Below are 12,899 nucleotides of genomic sequence, written 5' to 3' on the forward strand. Positions count from 1 at the left end.
AAAGGTAAAAATACAGAAGTGTATGCTGCTGTTAATGTGTATCAAGAGCTTCATGGTGAAGGCTATTTTGAGGGCCTTCTCTTTTTATTAACTATACTGAACTTTTTATTAACTATACTTTTTATTAACTATTCTTTCTCTTCCTCCTCCCCCTTTTCTTCCTCCCCTTAGCAAATGTGGCAATACTGCATTTTCCCAAGGACCTTTGGACTTGATTAAAAATGAGGGTTATTTGTTTTTAAACTGAGCTGAAATTAGATCTACTTTTATGTTAACTCAATAAATATTTGTTGGGAATCTACTTTTTCAAATAGTGTTTAAATTGCAAGTAAAAAAGTATGCCATTAGGGAGACTTTGTTTACTTAGAAAGGAAGATGATAGGCACACGTGTGCAGGGACGAGTGTTTAATGCCAGGTCCTGAGGAGAATGAAAAGGGCCATAAAAAGAGTGGGGGTGCAGGGAAGATGGACTGTTGTATCGAGCTATTTTCTACTTCATGTAGGTCAAAAATATTCCCTATTGTGGTGACAGTGAGCCCAAACCTGAATGAAGTGAGAGATGAAGAATGAGACTACTTGGAGCAAAAGACATCGTTTGTGGATGGTGCGGAGACAAGTGAAGTTGGTACAGTCAGGGCATTCGTTATGGTGAACACAAGTGGATTGTCAATGAGCTATATCATCTCAGCCTTCAGGGCCTCAGGGCTTCAGTCAGCCCTAACCTGCTAGACCTTCTAGTAACATCTGACAGAGCAATTAAGCACACACAAACACGATGATGATGGTGGTGGTGGTGGTGGTGGTGGTGGTGGTGATGGTGGCTGTGGTGTTGATGATGGTGGCGGTGGTGATGATGGTGGCGGTGGTGTTGATGATGATGGTGGTGATGATGGTGGTGGTGATGATGGTGGTGGTGGTGGTGATGATGATGGCGGTGGTGTGCTTGGTTTTGATGTTTTACTGTGCAGTGATGGCAGGAGCAAGATTTGAGATGAACCTAAACCTTGTACTGATGACTGTGCTATTCTTTCTCCAAGGGGAAAACCTCTCTCAACATGGGGAAGACAGGCTGGGAGGTCTTCAGTACTGAGAACAAGGAGCCATCATTTTGATCACTGTCCAGAGAACAACTATCCCCCAGGTGTGCTGTTAAACATTCTCTAGAGTAAACATGAAACATAACCCTCTGTGCTCTCCAGCATAGATCTATGGTTGATGGGCAAAGTCGGTGAAGAGACTTACCTGCTGGACACGTGGAAATTGTGGAAAGTTTAATGGTAGTCACTTTATGGAAAAGTCTTATGTAAATTTGCTTTAAAGAATAATAAATCTCAGATGGGCAGGGTGGCTCAGTGGTGAAGGGGCTTGCTGTCTTGCCTCATGACCTACGTTTGCTCTCTAGGACCTACATGGTCAAGAGAAAGCCAGTTCCCACAAGCTGTTGCCTCACCTCCACGTGTGCACAACTATATCTGCACCATGCAAATGAGATAAATATTTGAAAAATGTAATGAATCTTCATTGGGGAGATGGAATGGAAACTGTGTTGAGTAGTAAAGCTGATTGAGACAGCGATTCTGTGCTTAAGGAAGAAGAGCTTAGTTGGTATTTTCTTTGTGCCTCTAACTAGCTCCCAAATAAAGGCATGAGGAGTTATTATTAATTATGAATGCTCAGCTTTAGTTTAGGCTTGTTCCATTAGCTATTTTAACTTAATTTAACCTGTTTTTATCCACCTGCATTTTTTTGCCTTTCTCTCATTCGGTATGTTCTATGTTCCTGCTTACTCCATGTCTAGCTGGCTGGCCCCTTCATCTTTTTCTTTCTTTTTTCACATTTTCTTTTTAAATTGTTTTTATTGAGCTATATATTTTTTCTACACTCCCTTCCCTTTATCTCCCCTCCCCTTTTACCCTCTCCCATAGTTCCCCATGCTGGCAATTTACTCAGGAGATCTTGTCTTTTTCTTCTTCCCATGTACATTAGATCCATGTATGTTTCTCTTAGGGGCCTCATTGTTGTCTAGGTTCTCTGGGGTTGTGAATTGTAGGCTAGGGTTTTTTTTTTACTTTATGTTTAAAAGTCACTTATGGCACTTATGGGTGAGCACATATGGTATTTGTCTTTCTAGTTCTGGGTTACCTCACTTAATATGATATTTTCTAGATCTATCCATTTGACCGCAAATTTCAAGATGTCATCATTTTTTTCTTCTGTGTAGTGCTCCATTGTGTAAATAAATGTACCACATTTTCCTTATCCATTCTTTGGTCAAGGGCCATTTAGCTTGTTTCCAGGTTCTGGCTATGAAAACAATGCTGCTATGAATATAGTTGAACACATGTCCTTTTGGTATAATTGAGCATTTTTTGGGTATATACCAAAAAGTGGTATTGCTGAATCTTGAGGTAGGTTGCTTTCTAATTTTCTGAGAAATAGCCACATTGACATCCAAAGGGGTTGTACCAGCTTGTACTCCCACCAGCAACGTATCCCTTTACCCCACATTCTCTCCAACATAAATTATCATCAGTGTTTTTGATGTAAGATGGAATCTCAGAATTGTCTTGATTTGCATTTCTCTGATGGCTAAAGATGTTGAGCATTTCCATAAGTGTCTTTCAGCCATTAGAGATTCCTCTGTTGAGAGTTCTCTGTTTAGGTCTGTACCACATTTTTTTAAATTGGATTATTCGTTCTTTTGATGACCAATTTCTTGCATTCTTTGTATATTTTGGAGATCAGATCTCTGTCTGATGTGGGGTTGGTGAAGATCTTTCAGTAGGCTGCCATTTTTCTTGTTGTCCATGCCCTTTGCTTTACAGAAGCCTGTCAGTTTAAGGAGATCCAATTTATTAATTGTTTCTCTCAGTGTCTGTGCTGCTGGGGTTATATTTAGGAAGTGATTTCCTGTGCCAATGTGTTCTAGTGTACTTCCCACTTTCTCTTCTATATAGTTCAGTGTAGCTGGCTTTATGTTGAGGTCTTTAATCCATTTGGACTTGAATTTTGTGCATGGTGATAGATATGGATATATATTAATTCTTCTGCATGTTGATATCCAGTTATGCCAACATCGTTTGTTAAATATGCTTTCTATTTTCCATTTTATATTTTTTGTTTCTTTGTCAAAAATCAGGTGTTTGGTTATGAGGATTGAAATCTGGGTCTTTGATTAGTTCCATTGGTCCTCTTGTCTGTTTTTATATCAATACCAGACTGTTTTCAACACTGTGGCTCTGGTTGGTGTAGTTGGGGCTGTGTCTCTGGTGATCAATCTTCTAGGTGCCAGTGGATCCAAGGCTCAGATGGATGCTTCTCGCGGTGCAGTCAGGGCCACAGTTCCACAGTTCCAGTCTCCCTGGATGTCACTTGGTGTTCTCAGAGGTCACTCAGTGCTCCTGGGAGTTGCTCTTCAATCCCAGGAGTCATTCATGCCTACTCCCATGGAGGTTGCTTTCTTGGGTCTGCTCCCACTGAGGTCTCTGCCTTGGGCCTGCTCCTGCATAGGTCCCTGACTTGGGCCTTTTCTCTCAGTGATTGCTCACTTGTACTCCTGTGGGGGTCACTGCCTCAGGCCTACTCCAGCAGGAAATCACTGGCTCAGGCCTGCTCCCATAGAGGTTTTTGTCTTCTTCATCTCTTTTACTTTTTTCTTTTTTTGGACCTACATTTCTCCTTCTATTTACTCTCCCTGCCAGGAATTTCTGTCTATACTATACTTCCTCCCTATTGGCCAGTCAACTTTTTATTAGTCCAGTCAGGTACCTTAGGCAGGCAAGGCAAAACAGCAACATATATTTACAAAATTAAACAAATGCAACATAGTTATATACATATTCTACAACAGCAGAGGCTTGAGACACCTGTGGAACCCGAAAGCTGAAACAATTGGATAAAGAACTGGACCTCTGTTGGGCATGCCCAGTTGTCTCTGGGACAGACTCACTCTCTAATGTTCTAAGTTCACACTGGGGAAAAAAAGACATTGTGATTTCAAAGTACTGCCTGTACATTTAAATAGCAGCTTGTCGTTGTAGATGTATTTGCTTTATTTCTCTCTTCTTGGAATAGAATGATCAGGGATATATGTCCTTAAAGCTAAACTTTAATGTCATATTAGTGCTTAGCTTTACGGACTGGTGAGCAGGTAAGCTAGGCAAAGCTAACAGTTCTTAGAAACACAGCTCTGTGGACCACATCATTATTTGTTTCCTATTTCACACACAGTTACTTCTTTATAACTCAAAAGCCAAATATTTGATGTAAACTAACCACAAACCTGGGGAATTGGCTCAGTGAATAAAATTCTTGCAACAAAAGAGTGAAAACTGACCTGTTTGTGTGCCCAGAACCCATGCAAAATGCCAGGCAGTGAGGCAGCTGCCTGATTTCCGTGCTCGGAAGGGGAAGCAGAGACAGAGGACCCCAGAAACAAGCTGGCTAGCTAGTTGGGCAAGAGTGGGTGAGCTCCAGGCTTATTGAGAAGAGACTCTACCTCGATATGTAAAGTGGAAAGCGAATAAGGAAGACATCTGGTGTCAACTTCAATCCTCTACATGTGTGTACTTATACACACGCGAGCATACATACATGCACACACAACACAAACATATACACATGAACACACATATATGCACATACGCATTTATATGTGTATATATGAATGTTTATGTGTATGTGCATAATATATACACATACAGATACTCATTCAATGCCTTCTTAACCTCAGTGATAGAAATTAGGCTGTGATGATAGCTTTGACTAATCTTTCCACATGTACAAAACCCATGAACTTTTGGTCTTGTTTTCTTTCTCCTGCAGGAAGTAAGCCTCCTGATTCATTGTTAAATATTTTGAATACTGAAACTACCATGAGCTTACAAAAGCTCCAGGAACCCAGGACACAACTTTTCCCTCAGAATTACCTGAGATTGGGTTCTGGACCTAATACATCATCACCATGAAGATTTCAGTGTGTTTTTCCAAGGACGGTGTCCTGCATCAGCATGAGACAATAACCAAAGGTAGGAGGTGATGATGGGCACATTGCCATTCAGCTCTCAATACACATCTACATTTTGCTAATTGTCTCAATAAACCCCAGTGAAAGGATCTCATTCAGAACCACTCATGTCTGCTCATTCTGACCCTTCAGGAAAATTCTGTCTGGAATAGTTTTTCACCTATCCTTGACTCTCATGGTTTTGGCCCTTGATGGTCACGGGGCAGGCCATTTGGTCTTCCTGCATGATTGTGTATTGAATCTCGGAGAGAAAGAGCCTCACAGCAGTGCTCCCAGGATGCATTACATACAATCTTCTGGCTCATGGCTTCAGTTGTGTCCATTACTGAAGCTGTTTGCTTTGTTCCTTTGATTTGGTCAGAATCTGTCTAAATATCTCACTGCCAAGTTTCTCCTCTTCTTTGTCATCAGCAATTATTTTATCAGCAGATAATTTCCCTTCAAAATTTATTTTTGTCTGTGTGGAGTCACTGTTTTTCTATGGCACCCACACCCACAATCTGTTAACATCTATATTTTGAAGCTTGAATTTGCTCCACTTTAGTTGGTGGGAATTCCCTTTGAATCCAATGTCAATGTTTTGTGGTGTGGCCACTTCATTCTTTGAATTCCTCTTAATTTTATTGCAGAATATAATATCAGAATTTGTTCTACTCTCTCCCAGGAAGCAGCCTTTTCCATGGAACTCACTGTCTTCTTCAGAAAAAAAGAAAAAAAAACCCCAACCCCCCCAACCAAAAATGATATGTAAAGGCTAAGGCACGAGGAGTGCTTGTTAATGCTGGGTTGTGGGGGAAGGCTTGCAGATTTCATGCTCGCTTGGTGAATGAAGTCTGAGAAAACACACATGTATTTACTTCTGTATTTTTAAAATCGTGAGCTAGAATCAAGCCCTGGCTTCCAGTCTAGCGCCATGGTATTCATTCTCATTTCCTGTCTTCATCTGTGACATCTGCTCTCGGTTCTCCCTCAAGGGCTGGTTTATTTGTTAAACCATCTAAATGACCAACCTCTCATCATGGCCGTCACTCTCCCCTACATCTTCTTTCTGCTCAAGCTGTTGGCTCAAATCTGAGCCGTAATTGCCCTACACAGACACCATTCTCCTGCCAGTTGGATCCTGGTGTCCTATGGAAGGCATCCTACAGGGGCATCTTTCACCTTGCTCAGGCTTACAAGCTGGTCATGGTCCTTCCTTCGCAAGGAAGGACACCCTACCCTCACGCAGGTTCTGAGTTCCTACACTACTTGACTCCTGCTTTCCCTAGTCCCTTGAAGCTAGCCTCATCTCTGATCAGGAGGCCTCTTTCCGTTCATGCTTCTACATCCTGATGCCACCCTATTTAAGTCTGCCTCCTCACAATGGGTACTTACTTACACGAGTAAACTCCTCATTCTTTGGGCTCTGATGCCCAACTCTAGCCTGTCTGTGGGCTTATGGTGTCGCATTTCCACTGTGACTCCATATCTTCACATCACACCACTCCTATATCTAGACATATCTTCACTACAACTTCACCCAGTGAGAGCGTATCACAATATGTGAGGGTCTCTGCATGGGCTCCTTCTCATATGAACTCTTACATCCCCCAGTGGCAGGCCTGGTCTGCCTTCCCCTCCACACACAAAGGGACTGAGTTGTTAGGGAGAAGGAAAGAAAGAGAGACAGAGGAGGAATGAGTAAGAGATTTATAGTGATTGTATTCTTGAGATCATTTGTTCATTTATTCATTCAAAACATTTAGGACAACCCAGCACATTACCAAGCCCTATCCTACGTACTATAATAAGAAGTAGTATCCTTGATGCTACTTGATAGGCCAGTTATATTTCCAGAATGTTTTTATTCTAGAAGTACAGTGAGAAAGAGAGGGTCATGTAGGTCTCTGTCCTGAGAGTCAGTAAAACGTCTCCTGGACCTAGAATCAGACACTACCTTGAACATTTGGGTTTAAAGGCATGAGATCCTGATCTAGCTGCTTGACTGAATGTCCTTTGTGCCATCTGTAAAATGGAGAAAGCCCGTATCTTACAGTGCTGTCTTAGGGTTGAGATTCAATACACACAACACTTACGAGACGGCATCAAATCCTCCTCACAACATACTGAGCTGCATCTTGTTTTAAAGCGGAGCATAGCAGAGGTTGGAGCCATTGTGCTTATCTGCATGCTCAGTCCCCCGGGCTCCATTTCCAGCACCGCAGCAAACTGGACACAGTGGCACAGGCGGGTAATCCCAGCATTTGCGAGTAGAGGTAGGAGTTCAAGGTCATCCTTGGCTCCGTAGTGAGTCTGAGGCCATCTTGGGGTGCAGTTTTAGGAAGAGTCTCCACAGAAGGTCTCTGTGGGGCAAAATGTTGAAGGAGATGAGCAAGCAAGGCATAGCTATTTGGAGGGAAAGCAGCTGTTCCAGATAGAAAAAACAGCCATGGCATTGAGCCTGATCCAGAGGTTTTCTGAGTATGTTGTACAGAGAGTTAAAGGTGGCTGGTGACCTTTGGCAGGAGTCTGAGCAGGGAGGGAGGGGGAAGAGGAAGGAGGTGCGAGAAAGGGATCAAACCACTCAGCCTTTCCCTCAGTAATCCAGCCCCAGCCCAGCTTTCTGTATTAACCTCAGTGTGATAGAATACCGCTATGCTTTTCCCTGGGTGACTGGCCTTCTATGTAAGATTCCTCCTATAAAATATTCTACTTAGTATTATCTTAACACATTCAATAGATAAGCTAAAGGCACAGTTTTATTGTTTGAAGATGCCATTGATATTGATAATGGGCTAATCATGTTCCCACATACTATGTCATTGTAACCATTATGTGTCACTATAACATTGTGGGAGGAAAACAGGAGAGATTCTTAGAAGGGGGTTGGGTTACATCTCAGTAGTCTAGTACTTGCTTAGACATGAGAGCTCTGGTATGGACCTCCAGTGCCGAAGAAAGAAAAATGAAAAAGGCAGGCTGTGTCTACTTCTTCACCTTCCTTAGTGTTTCAAACCAGTGTGTCATGGAAAGATGTGAACATCTGAGCTGGTGTTTCCTCTCAGGGTGGGAGCTCAACTCTCTCATCACTATAATAGGTAGTAAAGATAATGAAAGTCCCTCAAGTATCCATAGACAAGCTCTTCTTTTATCCGAATGCCTCCTTGCACAAGGAGATTCACTTTTACAGGTCAGAGAGTAGCACACTGCAGTATGTAGCCCGTAGCATCCTGGTCATTGTGTCTTTCACTCTCAAGTAACACCAGGACATACATACATACATACATTTATTTATTGTTTCTTCTTATTGATTTTTATTGAGCTCTACATTTTCCTTTGCTCCCCTTCCTGCCTATCCCCTCCCTCTTCAACCCTCCCCAAGGTCCCCATGCTCCCAGTTTACTCAGGAGATCTTGTCTTTTTCTACTTCCCATGTAGATACGATCCATGTATGTCTCTCTTAGTGTCCTCATTGTTGTCTAAGTTCTCTGGGATTGCGGTTTGTAGGCTGTTTTTGTTGTTGCTTTTTTTTTTTGCTTTATGTTTAAAAACCACTTATGAGTGAGTACATGTGATAATCGTTTATCTTGTGTGGGTTACCTCACCTAAAATGATGTTTTCTAGCTCCATCCATTTTCCTGCAAAATTCAAGATGTTGTTATTTCTCAGGACACTTATTTTTGAGAATACAGACAAGCAAATATGTGTTTTCAAAAGTCAGGATCTTTTTGGCTGATTTCTCTAAACTCAGTGTGGAAAATACTGAGACACTAAGAACTGATAGATAGTCTCAACTATATCTACAATGGTCCAGCTGTTGCAGTTTTTAAATGCTGGATTGATCACGTACACCCTTAGGGCGGAGATGAGTATCTGCTGGTTATTTCTAGTAAAGATGCCACTTGATAAGTAGAACTCAAGGAGCTCCATTTGCAAGGGAGTGTCCATTTGTGGCTTAGAGCTGAGAACTAAGTCATCGACATGAAAGATCAATTCAGTCAACAATCCGATGTGCCCCCCCCCACTAGTGTAAAGGCCGAAGCAGAAACATTAAAAACAAGAAAAAAAACCCCTCTGTGTGTGTGTGTGTGTGTGTGTGTGTGTGCGTGCACGCTCATGTATTGGGTGCGATGGCAGGGAGGGGGGTGGGGGGGGAGAAAAGTTTAGATTACAGTCCATGTTTGGAAAGATACACCCAAGAAGGAGGCCGAGGGTGGTGGCACATGCCTGTGATCTCAGTATTCTGGAAAGTGGGACACAGGAGGACCTTGAGTTTGAAGATAGCCTGGGCTACATAGTGAGACTGTGTCACAAAAGTGGGAAGAGAACAGGGGGTGAGTAAAGGAACAAAGGCAAACCCCATTGAGCAGGATCAGCCACACGGCAGCTGCTCCTGGAAGCTATTTTTTTTTATTGTTAAAATCTTCTTCTTATCGGTCCCCTCCCTGACTCCATTCTTCATCCCTGCCCCCTTTGGAGACAGGGTCCCACTGTGTAGTCCAGTTTGGCTTCAAATTCACTTTCTTTAGGCTTCAGTATCTTTAGCATTGGGGTTACAGGTGTGCCCCCTCCATGTCAGTTTCCTTGTGGTTCTTATTAGTGTTTAGACACAGCTGAATTGTTTCATATGCTCTTAATATGGCAGTGTGAACCTATCCAACTTGTGGTTTGGATGACATGGCCTGCCATAGTTAGGTTTTTCTTTTCCCAGTGGTCCTTCTCAAAAATACAACTTCAATTCTAAACCAGTATACAGAATCTAGGGCAAGTGTCTTAGAATGATGATCTATGATATTTTAATCCTTCCCATGCAAATGGGACAGATCTCTATTTCCCATACTTGCTAAAGAACATCTATTTGGAGCAGAAGATGACAAGCAGAACTACTCAGCACAAATTGTTGGTCGATCTTCTCATTTTACCCTCTAGATCTAGCATTCTGTGCTTCATGGGTGCACAGCTCAGTCCCCTTACATTGTAGACTAACTACCAACTAGGTTTGCCTGATGGAAGGGAGGGGCAGAAGAACTCCTTCCTGCCCTGTACCTGGGCAGTAGCTGTTTCCCCTTTCATCATGGCTCCTATTGGATGGCACCTTCTACATCTCTCACTGGGTTCCAGGAACTGCTCCCTCCTTTGTTACACCAGGTGCAGGAGGAAGAACAACTTCCGAGGCCTTTTCCACCATCCCTTCACCCTGTCACCCTCTGTAAATATCCCTTTCATTAGTCATTCCTCCTTTATCCCTGAACGTGCCATCATTTCCTACCTGAACCATCACTGACTTATACTTAACTCTATATTTTCCACATGGTACTGACATACATGGATTGCAGAATCAGAATTCTAAAACTGACCTCGAATACCACATATATTTCATAGGAAATACAACCACAATTCAAGAAAAATATTTATAGTTGTTTTTTTTTTTAAATCACCTAAGTTGCCAGGATAAGGAAGGAATGTTATGAAAACAGCAGTGTCTGACACAAGGCCTTTGGCTATATGGAAATCGGATTGCAGCTTTTGTGAGTTGCTAAATACTGCTGCCTTCAGGTGATCAAATGCCTTCTGTTTGACTTTGTTTTGACCGTTTGTTTTTGAGACAAGGTCTCACTATGTAGCCCTGGTTGGCCTAGGACTCAAAATATAGACCAGAGGACCTTACATCAAAATGATTCTTTTACCTCTGCCTTGTAAGTGCTGGGGTTAAGGGTGTGCCACCACACCCCACTGATGAAATGCTGTTTAACTTAGAGTCTATTGTAGCGCTGCTGAGTGATTGGTGGTATGTCACAAGTGCACTCAGAGACGACATACGGTGGACATACAGTGGAGAGGAATGCTCTTTACTGAGAAGCACAGGCCCGTGACTCTGCACAGAGAAATGTGTTTTTTTGCAGAGGGAAATACATCTCTGCTCATGGCCCAAGTAGGAGCCCTTCCCGAGTCTGGAATATAATTAGGTTTGGCTTAAGCTAAGTGAAAAAAATAAATCTTGTCCCAAGTGAGAGCTAATCGCTCACCTCTGCCTTTCAAAGTTGTCAAATTCTAAGCCAGAGTGTGTTCTTTTCTTAAACTTTTCAAATAAGAGCTGTCTTGACCCTAGCATTAGCACAAGCCTCCCACACCCCACAAAGTGAATTGTCCCTGGGGAGAAGAAGGTCAAAGCTTAACAAGAGATGTTGGGCGTGGGGTGGGATGGATTGGTCGCCCTGCTTGAAACCTGTGCCAGCCCGGGCAATTTGGGTTATGGCAGTTTCTAGAGCATTGGCTCTAGGTTGTCTTGGTTCTAGATTTGAGATGGTTGTTTCTGGAGCACAGGGCTGCTGTAGGTTGTCTTGGTTCTAAAGTTCTTGACATTCAGGTCTTCTGCAGGCTTTATAGCAAACTTGGTTCTCCACCAGATCTCTAGAGAGCAAAGGCTCCAACTTAACAGCTGCACTTCCCAGATCTTTCTTGGAAAGGTGACCAGGGTCACACTGAATCATCTCGAAAGAGCCCAGCACAGAACAGACCACTTGGCTCCATTCCAGGACACCTTAACTTAAGTCCGGCATTCTCAGGTGAATATTCACTTGACACTTTTCTCCCTTTCACACCAGTGACAGAACTAAAAAACAAAATCAGCTTTTCTTTCTTCAAATTTAACCGTGTTTGTACTATGTCAAAGTAATTGCTGCTTCTCTCCTCTCCCTGGAAAATGAGTCAGTAACCGAAACAAGCATGGCCAACGGGACAGGGCCGCCAAAGAGGAAATGTCATATGCCTTCTAGGTATTATTTTTTTTCTAAGTTGCCTTTGAAATGTCATGAACAATAGGTGATTATTAGATAAAGTTTTGGTATTCAAATTCTTTTATGTATAAATTGGTGCAAATGAATCAATAGAATTTAGTCACCAACATGCAAGGAAATGGAGTCCTAGAGACTGACTAGTTGACTGACTAGTTCTTAAATAAGTGGCTTAACAGACCTGAGGAGATGGCTCAGTGGTTATAGCCCTTTTGTGCAAACATGAGGACTAGAGTTTGGATATCCAGAACCCACATAATTTCTGGGCTGGCAGAGAGAGGACCCCCAGAGGAACGTGTCTAGCTAAACTGGTAAGGTTATACTGCTGAGCTCTTCATTTGACGGAAGGATTCGACCTCAGTGAATAAAGTAGAAAACCCGTGCTGATCCGGAGAATTTTTTTTAAAGCAAACAGGACGTTCCCCCGGGAGCATGCTAGCTGCGGGTTTTGAGGAGGGGGTCTGTAGGGTCTTTCACCAACAACCTGTGCAGGCACACATACAAAAAAATACATGCAAGCCATGCTTAAAATTGGCCATAATAATTAATTAATAAATAATTTAAGTGGCTTAAATTATGATATTGTGAGCTTCCAAGTGTATCATTTTGTTCCCATTGTAATATGCCCATTTCAAAAAATTCTCAGGTATTGCTCTGGAATGGGTGCAGGGGGACAGTGTTGCCTGAGTGTTAATAATTTTTCACTCTGAAATTTTACGAAGTCATCTGATAAAAAGAATCAAAATTCCAGATTCAAAATAATCAGAATTTTATGCTTGAGGATCATACCGCAGGCCTCATTGTTTCCCTGGGTATAATTTCTTGGCATGAAACACTGGGTGGAGGGGGGTATTTATTTAGACCTGTCTAGATTTTTAGTTGTTAAACTTTGCCTGCCATGCTTAAATTTATACAAAGGTGAATTATTTATTCATTTTATTAAAGGTAAGAGCTAATTTGATACAGACAATTTGTATCAGAGATGCTTAGGTATTTGATGTCTTTCTAAGTGATCACCAAGTTTGATAACTAATTATGGAAAACAGCTTTGAGTAAACAATGAAACTTGAGAAACAATTAAATTTGAAAAAATCAGCCA

The sequence above is a fragment of the Microtus pennsylvanicus genome, chromosome 15, assembly GCF_037038515.1.
Source record: "Microtus pennsylvanicus isolate mMicPen1 chromosome 15, mMicPen1.hap1, whole genome shotgun sequence".
Lineage (NCBI taxonomy): Eukaryota > Metazoa > Chordata > Mammalia > Rodentia > Cricetidae > Microtus > Microtus pennsylvanicus.